We start from the raw sequence: 13,310 nt of genomic DNA, 5'->3' as shown, positions 1-13,310 counted from the left end.
GCATTAACGAAGCTCAAGGGGCTTTTATCCCAGAAAGATATATTTCGGATAATATGTTTATTGCTTGTGAGGTCCTCCATTCTTTGAAAATGAAGAAGAAGGGAAAGAAAGAAAATTTTGCATTTAAACTCGATATGAGTAAAGATTATGATCGTGTTGAATAAGATTTTTTTGGTAGGAATGATGACTCATTTGGGGTTTCATGTTGATTGGATTGTTCTTATCATGAGATGTGTTTGTTCGGTCTCCTATTCTGTAAGCCTCAATGGATCGAACAGTGAGTGGTTATTACCTTCAAGAGGATTAAGACAGGGTAATCCACTTAGCCCTTATCTTTTTTCTTATTTGTGCAGTGGGTTTCTCAACTCTTATTAATGAAGCAAAATAAAATGGGCTGATGAAGAGTGCTTCTGTGGGAAGGAAAGGTTTTCGATCAATCACTTGTTCTTTATAGACGATTGTATTCTTTTCGGAGATGCTTCTAATGAGGGAACTACTGTGGTGAGAGATATTATTAGGGAGTATGAGATGATTTCGAGTCAGAGGTTGAATTTTGATAAGTCTCTGATCTACTTTGGGGTTAATGTGGATGAAAATGTTAAAAATACCATAATTAATGTATTGGGTGTGAGAGTAGCATCAAGTCATAAGAAGTATTTAAGTTTGCCTATGATGGTTAGACGGAAAAAGAATTGGGCTTTTGCCAATTTTATCGACCGGTTTAGAAGACGTATCGTAGGTTAGAGCTTACGCTACTTATTAATGGGGGGAAAAGAAGTTTCTGTTAAGTCAATTTTACAGGCTATTCCGGTTTATGTTATGCAATATTTTACTTTGCCAAAAATATTATGTCGTAAACTTGAAGGTATCATGAACAAGTTCTGGTGGTCAAATAATAATTCGATGAAGGGCATTCATTGGAGTAACTAGGACGTTTTGTGTAGTCCAAAAAGTGTTGGTGGGTTGGGTTTTAAAATTTTGGTTTTATTTAATAAAGCCCTATTAGCAAAATAAGTGTGGTGTCTTTTATCCCAGCCCAATTGCTTGTTAGCCAAAGTTCTTAAAGCTCGTTATTATCTTTATTCAAACATATTATCAACAAAGATAGGATCTTACCCATCATTTACCAGGAGGAGCATTTGCAGTGCTTGGGATCTGATTAAAGATGGGATTTTGTGGCGTGTTTGTAATGGAGCTAGTGTAAATATTTGGAATGACCTTGGCTGCCTGGTATAGAAAACAACAAAATATCAAGACAAAATATAAATTCAAACTGGACGACAGTGAAACAGTTAATTGTGGTTGAAACCAATACCTGAAACAATGAACTGGTTCATAAAATTGTTGATGATGATCATGTAGCTCTTATTCTTTCCATCCCGTTATTTGGTGTTAGATCAGAGGATACGCTGGCCTGAAAGTATGAGGGCTCTAGGGAATACTCAGTGAAAATCAGATATCGAGTTTTAATTGCAGAACATCTTCAAAACACAAATTACATCATTCCTAATACTGAGTTTTACAAGGATTTTTACAGGTTTCTCTGGTTTATGCACATCCCAGCAAAAATTAAGATACATATTTGGATATTGTTTAACAATTTTTTGTCTTATTATTGAAATTTGTACCAAAGAACTTTGCGGGATAATGATGAATGTCCTCTCTGCAAGACAGCACCAGAGGATACTGACCACCTATTGTGGTCCTGTTGTAACATTCCGAAATAGGGCCTAAACGGAACAGTGGTTGCGAAACCACAAATTCAAGGTAAAAATAAATAAATAAATAAAATAAAAAATATTTTATTATTATTTTGAGGTTCATGGTATGATTACATGATTGTGCGAAAATTTCGTGATAAAATTCTATGCATAAAGTGCTTAAATTGAGGTTAGGGACTAAATCGAATAATTTGTAAAACTTGCATTCTAGAAGTTTTTAGTATGAAATTATTTTGGAATATTAATTAGGAGATCTTAAATGGTAATTTGACCAATTTTAAGTTCATGGACAAAATTAGGACATGGAAGGAATTTTTGAAAGTTTAGTAAGGAGAGGCATTTTGGTCATTTGGTTATTAACATTAATAAAAAGGTAAAAAAGATGATAAAATTGTATCATCTTCTTCAAGTTACCAGCAGAACCTTACCTCTCTCCATAGCTGGGGTTTCTTCAACTTTCAAGCTTCATAATCAAGAAGAGCGAAATTCGAGAGTAGATCGGGAAAAGAAAAGTAAAGGACTAAATTGTAAAGTTTAGTCACATTTTGTATCGAGGTAAGTTTACAGTAAATAAATGCAATATTCTTTTATTTTACATTATTATTGTCAATTTCAGCATTTATATATTTATGTTATGAAAATATTTAAAGTCGAATTTAAGGTGAAGTGACAGAGGAAAAGTGTTAGAAAGCCCGGTTGAACCCTAGGAATGTTAGGATATTAGGGTTGATGGATGAACAAAATGAGCCATGTAAGTCCATATTAGAAATATGGCTTTGGAGACAGGATTGAGCCATGTAAGTCCATATTATATATGGCATTGGAGACAGAATAATTCATGTAAGTCCATGTCAAAGACATGGCATTGGCGAGATATTGATAGACAGAACGACCCTAGTATCCTTAGTATTCCGAGTGGTTCAACGGGTCAGGATACTGAGTTAAATTACAGTGAATTAACAGCAAAGGAAAAGTAGATTATACTTATGAAAAGGAAAGGTCAGTAAGAAAGAAGGTAAGGGAATAAAAAGAAGATAGAAATTGAAAAGTAAAGAAATTTATGATGTTAGATGATATTATGCATAATTATCCATTATGTTGAATGTTGTGATTTATTTGCTTGTAAGCTTACTAAGCCTAGTGCTTAATCTCTTTATTTTCTTCTTCTTATAGTACTTATCTAGCCACTCGGGGATCGAAGGAAACGTCGGAGGCCGATCACACTATCAAAGAAATAACTCGGTATAATTAGATGTTTTGTTTTGTGTATGGCATGTATAGAAACTTAGCTACTTTTGGTTTAATATGAACAATGAATGATGTGTAAATACTTGCTAGTGATTAGCTAATAAAAATGACCGATGATATGCATGTTTATTAATATGTATGATTGAATGGTGATTATCACATGAAAATTATGAAAAATGTGAAAGTAACCTAAAAACAAATTCAAGTAACAGAAATGATGTAACTTTGAAAAATCACTAAAAATTGTAGAAACATAGTTTAAAGATGAATAATATATGAAATTAAAGCTTATTATGTCTATTTTCTTATGGAATAAGAAAAATAGGTAAAGCTATTATATTTCATAATATATCTGAGTTTTAGTGAAACAGGGTCAGAGCGATTTCTGGAACCCCTGTTTCAACTTTGGAAATTCACCATAAATTGTACAAAACTAATTAGAAGGTATACTTTATATGGTTATAATCCTTGTTGAGTCTAGTTTTAAGAGAAACAAATGGCTTAGTGATATGAATTTTGTACAGGAAGAAACATGGTTCGTAGTAACAAGAGGTTAGTGCAGTCGAGTTTTGAAATAGGGGAAACTTTAACTAATAAACTGTACTAATTGGCCAATTCAAAAATCTATGAAAAAAATTAGTAGATAGATATATGAGTCTAGTTTCAGGAAAAATTTACGGATCTTAATTTCGAGTTTCGGAACTCAAGATATGAATTTTTAGGCGACTACGACGCAGAATGGCAGCACATTCCGAAATGCTTAAATAAACAATTTAAAACTATTTAAGTGATAGATTAAGTTTAGTAATGCCTCGTGCTCGATTCTGACAACAGTCTCGGGTAAGGAGTGTTACACCTGTGGTACATTACAGAAAGTCTAGGCGTCCTTTTAGATCAGAATCACTCTAGTTGATAACGCCTCGAACTGCAAAAATCATCTTATTAATACTTTCTGTTTAGCAGATGAACAACACAAATAGCTTATTACAATTTCCTTATGGGCCCTATGGTACAGAAAAAATAAGTTGATTCATGAAGGTATTAATTTTTCTTTACAAGAATTGTTAGGTTTTATTCGAGGCTATGGTCAAGAAATAACCAAGAGAAATTGGAAGTTCCTTATAGATCTCCATCAATAGATTTTTGGAGTCCTCCAGATTTAGGTTTTATCAAGCTAAATTTTGATGCAACCTTTCAAAGCGACACTAGAACTTCCACAACAGCAGTACTAGCTAGGGATTATGAAGGAAAAATAGTAGGAGCAGAAACTTATCTGTTTACGGATATAGTCGACGCGTTTGTGGCTGAAGTAAGGGCGTGTGAAAGGGCTCTAATCTTTGCACTTAGAATGGGTCTCCGACGCTTGATTGTGGAAGGGGATTCTCTAACGATCATGAAAAAGCTTAAGGCAAAGGACAAGGACAAATCGATCCTTAAAACTATTATTCACCATATTCGTACGTTGGAAAATTACTTTGAGGAAGTATGTTACCTGTTTGTTACCCGACTGAGTAATAGAGCGGCCCATACTTTGGCGATGGAAAGCATGAGAAGAAATTACTTTGGTACTTGGGTTGATGGGGTTCCGATTTCAGTCATGGCGTTAGTGGAAAAAGGTCGGATGGCTCGGTCACAAAGGCACCAAGGACCGTCGTAGATTGTTTTGATATTGGAGAATATTTTTTTGAATCTCTATGGTAGGACTCAAAGCTTTTGGGTTTCTCTTTTCTCATCAGTAGATCGTCTTTTACTAAGAAGGAGAAAGTTGTTTCGGCTGGTATTTTGAGGTTGAATTCATTTGATTTTGGTTTGGGGGGTTTTGATTTATTTGTATTTATGGTTTTGTTTTCCAATGTGCAGTTTCTTTATTGTTTTTTGACCGTTTGGTCTTCTTTTTTTTTCTTTTCACGTTGTTTCAATTGTAAACTCTTGTCTAACTGCCTTGAGCCATGTGCATAATAAATACCAGTCTTTTTTAACAAAAAAAATATTGTTGTAACCAAAAGTTATACGATATATTTGATGGTATAGTGAGGTGGTTCACATCTTAAAAGGGTGTGAATAAGTTATTGAATGAGAGCGGTACAAATGGTATAGTGGACTTCTAAGGTTGCGGGTTTAAGGGAGCTTGGGAGTGAATCTTAATAGGGTTTTAACTATATTTATTGCCTTTCTTCCCCCCCGGATGTTGAGAGGAATTTATAGAGGGAATATGGTTGGGCATGGTTCCCAATTATTGAGTCCCCTATCCTATGAGTGTCATAATAAAGTGATGATCATCAGTTTAGGGCATTATAGGGATCTACCTGAAGGAAATGGATGAAACATTTATTGGATGTGATGGATTGGTTGACGTTGTCAAGGACCCTTATAATAACTCGTTTTTCAGTAGTATCGAAAATGGCGGTTTTGAATTTTCATATTTCGATGATCGAGTCAGTAAATATTATTTAATAATATTTAAGAGTTTGTTATATTGTTTTATTTAATTTTGATATGATAATTTTTGTTAATTTGTTAATTGGTTAAGGTACAAGTGGTGCATACCAAAACTCAGTGGTTTTGGATTAGTAATTTTACCGATTCAATGATTAATTAAGGTAGAATGACTAAATCGTTAAAAACATAAAAGTTTATCACTAATGATTTTCGGCTTATAAAAGGTTTAATTAATGAATCTAAAGGGATTTAAGTAGCAATTTAGCCAAAACGTAAGTGAGTTGGACAACTAATGTTATGTTTAAAAGTTAAAATATTTTAATATTATAATTATAATTTTATATTATATGTTATAATTTAAGCAAACAAAAGTGGACACCATTATTATATCTTTCTTTCTTCAACCGTGGGTGTTAAAGAGAATTAGAAAGTCATGGTTAACCTTCAACCATTTGGCCAAGCTTCTAAACTTTGTATGGGTATTTTTTTCTCGTTTATTTTTCGTAATTTTTATATTTTTGAGATTGTTATAGTCTAATTTAGCTAGTTTGAGTACTAAATTATAAAACTGTAAAAGTTTTGAAATGTTGTAATTGATGGTTTTTGATTTTTTGTTGTTAAATAGCTTGGTTATAAGTATAGATTTGATTATGAACTAAATTGTAAAGTGAATTTTGTTAGTTTTGAACTTAGGTACTAAAATGAAAATATTTTGAAATTAATTTGTAATTTTTGAATTTAGAGGGCTACATAGGAATGAAATTGAAATCAAATTGAAAATTGAATTTAAAATTTAAAGATATAGCTATTTCAATTTTAGGACTAAATTGAATAAAATGTAAAATTTAGGAAAAAATATAAAATGACATTAATAGGTCATATGCATGTATTTGAGTGTTGTAAAGTATTTGAATTGATAGATTGAACTTAATTATCATATATATCAAGGATTGAATCAATTAGAAGTTAATCGCAGAAAAAGGAAAAATTATGAAATAGTCTTCGGTATCGTATTTGTTGATGGTTTGGTTAGTTAAGTTTGTATGGACTTACTTTATTAAATTTTGATACGACCGTGATATTTTTTTTTAAGATTAGTTAGGAATTTAATATATATAAAGGTTTGGCACGAAATGGATTAAATTGAAAAATAAAGAAATATATGATAAAATACATAGATGTGTGGTATTGGATGATTATGAAATTGTTATATAATTCAATGAGATATGTACGATGTCTATTTCAATTAAATCTTGTTTATGTTGGGTTGTGTATATTATTTGTGATTAAGTTATTGCAAAATAACGACTTCGGTATTGAAATGAGATAAAGTTGATAAATGTGAATGAATATGAGAATGTATATGGTTGAATTACATGTATATGAAAATCTTCAAAGGATTGGAATGAATGAATATGAATATGGAGGCCCATGTGAACTTAGTGAATAGTTAGGATACAAATGACATGTCCTTAGGAATTATTAGGCACTACGTGCCGGTGTTTATATTATCATATACTATGTATCCGTGAACATATTATCAGGTACTTTGTACCGGTGTTATATTTATCAGGCACCATGTGTCGATGTTATATTTATCAACTACTATGTACCGATGGTGGATAAATTTATCGGTACAATTACCGATGGTGGATACCATACCAATCACTAGAATCTAGCATTTGATGTGGATTCTCGACAGCTTGTATGAGCAACATTGAGTAATGGTTAATGTCCCGATTGACAGCTTGTGTGAGCAAAGTTATCCCGAGTATCCAAAATAAATTTGGTATAGTTCTCCGAGCGTAAACAATAAGTAATTGATTCCGAAATGAATAGAAAGATTAAATTTGAAACTGATTGTTATACATACGAATTATTTTTGAATGAATTAAATTGAAATGTTGCAAAATAAGCATAATCGAATCTGATGTGAAAGAGAACTCAATTATATGTATTTGTAAATTGAGGATGAATTGGATATTATACGCGTGGTTGGCCGGACTAAATTTATAAATTAATAGGGCCTGTGAGGCCATTTCAAATGGCATATGGGCTAGTCACACGGGCGTGTGGTTGGTCTGTGACCAAAGTTAGAGAGTTATACGGGGTCGGACACGGGTTGGGACACGGCCATGTGATCCCATTTTGAATGTCCACACTGGCTGTAACACAGGTGTGTCTCTTGGCCGCGCGAGACACACGGCCTGTCCACACGGTTGTGTGTCCCTTGTACTTTAAAAATTTTCAATGTTTTTCTAAAATTTCCTTGAGTATTCAATTTAGCCCTGAACCATTTCTAATGTTTGCTTTGGGCCTCGATGGCTCGTATTTAGGACCATATGATTTTATTTGAATGGTTTTTAATTGGTATGAGAATTATGATTCGAATTGTATGATTGTTTATGACATTAGTCCGGTAATACTCCGTAACCCTATTCTGGCAAAGGATACGGGTTAAGGGTGTTACATAGTTCGTATGATTTGGGTAATAAATGTTACACACGGTCACAGTCTCTCACATGGTCCAGCCACACGATCGTGTGAATATTTGCAATACTTTACAATTAGGTACAACCATGGCCATAATTTGTTACACGACTGTGTGACTCTCTAGTACACGGTTCGACTATACGACTGTGTGTTTCAATCTCATACAGCTTCAGCCTGTCACATAGTCTTGTGACCCATGTTTTATCTTTTTACCTATCTTTTTGTAAAAGTTTCAAATTAGTCATGAATTGATTTCAAGTTGGATTAAGAGCTTAGTAAGCTCAATTAAGACTCGATTTTATTTGTAAATCATATTATACTTGTAACAGCCCGGTTTTAGCTAAATCAGAATAATGGTTTCGGGACCACAAATCCTATGTCATAAAATTATTTTAATATTATTTTTGGTGTCTATAGCATGTGAATATGTATGTGTAAAAATTTCGTGAGTTAATTTTATCGCTTAATAGCTGAATTTGAGAAAAAGGACTTAATCGCGTAAAATGCAAAAGTTACATTCTTTTTGCTAAAGGTGTTTAAGTGTTATGAGCCATTAAATTAAAGGTTCTTATATTGATATTTGATCATGGATAGTGGAATTTGACAAAAAGGGGCATTAAATGGATGTTTTAAATAGTTTTTATTTAAGGTTAAATTTTTAATTTAGCAATTAAACATAAAATAAATAAAACAAAAGCCATTTTTTTCTCTTATTATCGTCATCTAGCCAAATTTGAATAAGATAAAAGGAAGCTTTCATGTTAACTTTGGGTTCGGCAATTGTGAGCTTCAATTTATCCTGAAAGAAAGAATTCGGACTTACATCAAGGCAAGAACAAAGTATTTGATTAATCGGCTAGTTTCGTTGTTTTTACGATTGAGGTAAGTTCGTAAGTGTTAATTTCATTATAAATGAATTTTATATGCTTTGATATTGCATAAAATGTGTTTATGATATTGCGGATAATGTTTGAATTGTGAATACGAATATATGGAAGTGTTTGACAATGAAATTGACAAGCGAAACTTCCCGGTTAAACCTTAAGTACAGTTATGATGATAATGTAATGTCATTAATTCAATAAATTGGCTTCGGGCCATGATATCGGCACTTCAGGTGCGAACAATACCTTGATTTGGCTACGGGCCATGATATAGGTATTTTTAGAGTAGCTACCTTGATTTGGCTACGGGCCATGGTATACGTATTTTGAGAGGAATTACCTTGATTTGGCTAAGGGTCATGGTATAGGTACTCCAGGATAAGTTACCTTGATTTGGCTACGGGTTATGGTATAGGTACTTATCGATTGTGCTTTTTGAGTATCTGACTTCCATCCCTAATTGTTCAACGGATAAATGAATGTCGTGGTTGAGAAAGAGGTTAGTGAGAGGTGATACGGGTATGTACGGAATCTATTTAAGTATTACATCGAGAAAGTTTAATGAAATGGTATTTAATCATGTTTAAGATATGAATAAGGTTTGTGTTAATGTAATGTTGATTTGGTAATGTGTAAATGGTTGAATTATATTATTTGATGAATTGAATTGCTTAACTATGAACTTACTAAGCTATGAAGCTTATTGTGTAGTTTGTTTACGTTTTATAGATAATCAAAGCTAGCTCGGACTCAGGGATCATCGGGAAATGTCATCACACTATAGATCAATTTGTTGGTGCTTTTAAAACTTGTATATATGGTATATGGCATGTATAGGCTAGTATCTTTGTGATATGTTTTGGAGACTGGATTTTAGCCATGTGTTTTGGTTTGTAAATATTGGTATATATTTGGTCATTTAAGTTGGCCTAAATGTTATGTTTGATTAGTAAGTTATATGATGTAAATAATGCTTATGTGATGGCTTGATTATGGGATGTTGAAAGGGTAAGTTTTATGGTATGTAATAGGTGTTAAGATAATGATAAAATGCATTTAAAAGTTATGCAACTTTGATGATTTTTGTAACACCCCCTACCCGTATCCATTGCCGGAATAGGGTACGAGGCATTACCGGAGTTTACTGAACATTTTTAGATAATTCTGAGTCATTTATTATTCATATTTTAGAAATAATCATAACCTCTCTCTATTGGGCCCTCGAAGCCCCAAACATACATTAGAAACCAACCGGAATTAAATCGGGATTATAAAAAAAAAATTCGCAAAATCTTAAATTTATTTTCATCTAAGTACTTACTATTTCAATGCTACTTATAATTAAACATGTTACCGTTCAATTGATAGTTTGGCACTTGTCTTAAGCGTCAAACAACATCATTGTTAGTATATTTGCACACATTTCATCTAAGTTCAACATTGATATACTTATTTTCTCTACATATCGCACTTGAGTTTAATAATAGTCTCAACTTACATAATTTCCTTGTATCAACATATCAAAGATAATCATTTATGTACATGTCATGAAACATGTCATGCTCTTACCGTTTCTTCATAAGCATATATCATTCATTTCATTATATCAATATTTCATGCTCCATCATTTCCATATATTTTATGTATATTTATTCCGGTAATAGTTTATATCAAACTTGACATAAATTATATTCCATGTACTTATACTTATTTCGTTTATGTATCTTCATAATTATTTCATACAACTATTTTGTACATATATTTCCATATGACCAGTTCTTGTAAACATTTCACACAACCATTTCATAGAACCATTCGTCATCTGATAAGTATTACCTGAATATCAATTGTTCAATAGATGTCATAGCGTCTCCCATCCACGGTCTTATTTATCTTTGACATGATGCCATGGTATCTTTCAACCATGGTCTTATTCTTTTCATGTCACGTTTCCATGGTATCTTTCAACCATGGTCTTATTCATTTCATATCACGTTGCCATGGTATCTTTCAACCATGGTCTTACACATTTCATATCAGGTTGTCATGGTATCTTTCAACCATAGTCTTACACATTTCATATTAGGTTGCCATGTTATCTTTCAACCATGGTTTTACACATTTCATATCAGAGAGCACACTCCCGCGAACCTCATCCTTACAGTGGGATTACCAGTCCAAGCTAAATCCTCAGAATATAAACTCATAGAGTATTGTCTGGATTACCACCAAAGCTAAATCCTCGCAATGACAATTACTCTAATGAGCTTGGATCTCAATTACCATCCAAAGCTAAATTCAGACCCTAATTCGGATTATCCGTCCGGCTAAATCCATTTTACACGTATTCTTCTGGAGGGCTATATCAGAATAGGATCACCCGTCCGGGCTAGATCCTTTTTACCGCCAATTCCTTTTCAGAGATCCATCAAATTTTCCTTTCATTCAACCGGGCTTTATTTTCAATTTATATCGAGTATTAGCAATAGTTCATCAATTATCATGAATTGAACATTCAAATCATATTTTCATCACATAACCACATATTTCAAGTATTTAAAATACAATTCAAGTTACACAAACTTACCTAATTGCTTGTTTGTGTTTATAATTTCATTAATCCGATATCTTTTATTTTCCACGATCAAGTCTCATATTTGAGTCGTCCGGATCTTTATAAATAAATTTGATCATTATTTTCATTCATTTCATATTCTAATGCATTTAATTAATGCTCTAAAAAATTACCATTTTGCCCCTAAATTTTTAATTAATGACGATTTCATCCTTAGGGTTAGGAAAATAAAATTCTTGCAATTTAATCCTTATTTCTAGATATTATTCTCATACATATTGATAACAATCCATAAATTCTATAAAATATCAGAATTTTCTATAATTTCAACACTTTTCAATTTAATCCCTAAAACATGTTTTCCCCCGATCTTGAACTAAATTAATAATTTCATTCAATTTTGTAATTTAAATAATAAAATAATCTATTTCATGCAATTTGGTCATTTCTGACATTTTTACAAAATTACCCATATGGTTTTACTTTTGTTCAATTTAGTCCCTGAGCCTAAAACATGCAAATTAGCCATGCTAGATGAATATTCATACATATTTCTCCTCCTCCTCCTCTCCATTCCACATCCTTAGTGTATATAACACACTTGTAAGTAACATTATCTATAATTTTTTATTATTTACTTTTATGAATATTCAAGCTGTCCATCTGTGTCATAGTCACTAAATTATTTATAACTCGAGCTACGGAACTCCAAATTAAGATCCGTTAATTTTTCCTGAAACTAGACTCATATATATTCTTACCATAAAATTTTCAGAATTTTTAGTTTATCCATTAGGTACAGTTTATTCTTTAAATTCACCCTTATTCTGCTATCTGACAGTTCTGACCCTTCTTCACTAAAAATTAATTATCTCATAGTACAGAACTCGAATAATATTCCCGTTGATTTATAATGAAAATAGACTTATTATGAATTCTAAAAATATAAATTTAAGCCTCTAATTATTTTTCTTCAATTTTTGGTGATTTTCCAAAGTCAGAACAGGGGAACCCTAATTCATTCTGACCTTGTCTCACAAAACTCATTATATCTTATAATTCACAATTCAATTGCTTAAACCGCTTTCTTCTATAATAAATTATACTCAATAATATTTAATTCCATATTTTATTCATCCTCTAATTCAATTTATAAAATTTTTGGTGATTTTTCAAACTAAAACTACTGCTGCTGTCCCAAACAGTCTTAATGCAAAATGTTGATTTTCTACTTTAATTTCAATTTAATCCTAACTAAATTCACTTACTTTTCTATCTTAATTCATACTTCACTTCTACTCAATTTTTAACCAAACTTAGACATAATTATCTATTTTTCATCATAAAACCATAATTTCAAAATTCTTTCAATTTAGTCCTTAAAGCATAAAACTTATGAATCACTTTACAATTCAATCCTTATTTCATTTCTAACTTGAATTTCTATCAATTTAGCCCTTAATTCATCTTTTTGTTCAACTTAATCAACACATAAAAATTTATTAACTCCCTAACTTTTGATATAATTCATGTAGTACTCTTCTTTAGAATTTCATAAAAATCAAAATTGCAAGAAAGGGGATCAAATTGACTTACCTAGTAAAGCTTAAGGCTTCAAAAACCCCAATTTTACTTTTATTTTTCTTTCCTTCCTTTCTTTCCCATGTTTCGTCTCATTCTCTGTTTCCTTTCTTCCTTCTTCTTCTTTTGTTTTACTTTATATATATATATATATATATATATATATATATATATATATATATATATTAATAATAATGACTTTATTAAATATCTATTTAATATCAAATATTTATTTTACACTTGGGCACACATATATTATTACATTTGTATTTCATCCCCACCATACACTTGTTATTTTACATTTATTTATCATATAAATATATTTTAATATAATTATTTATTTAATAAATATCTTTCACTAAATAATAA

The 13,310-nt window shown here is 31.6% G+C and overlaps 1 long non-coding RNA gene across 1 annotated transcript; it reads left to right on the top strand.

Moving 5' to 3' along the window:
- The first annotated feature begins 2,122 nt into the window (after window positions 1–2,122).
- On the top strand, window positions 2,123–3,049 carry LOC128281663 (uncharacterized). Its single transcript, XR_008271916.1, has 2 exons — window positions 2,123–2,276; window positions 2,895–3,049. It is a non-coding gene; the product is annotated as an uncharacterized LOC128281663 (long non-coding RNA).
- The last annotated feature ends 10,261 nt before the right edge of the window (window positions 3,050–13,310 follow it).

Source organism: Gossypium arboreum, chromosome 10 (assembly GCF_025698485.1).
Source record: "Gossypium arboreum isolate Shixiya-1 chromosome 10, ASM2569848v2, whole genome shotgun sequence".
NCBI lineage: Eukaryota > Viridiplantae > Streptophyta > Magnoliopsida > Malvales > Malvaceae > Gossypium > Gossypium arboreum.
The sequence above is the reverse complement of the archived record's forward strand: the minus strand, read 5'-3'. Positions and strand labels throughout refer to the sequence as shown.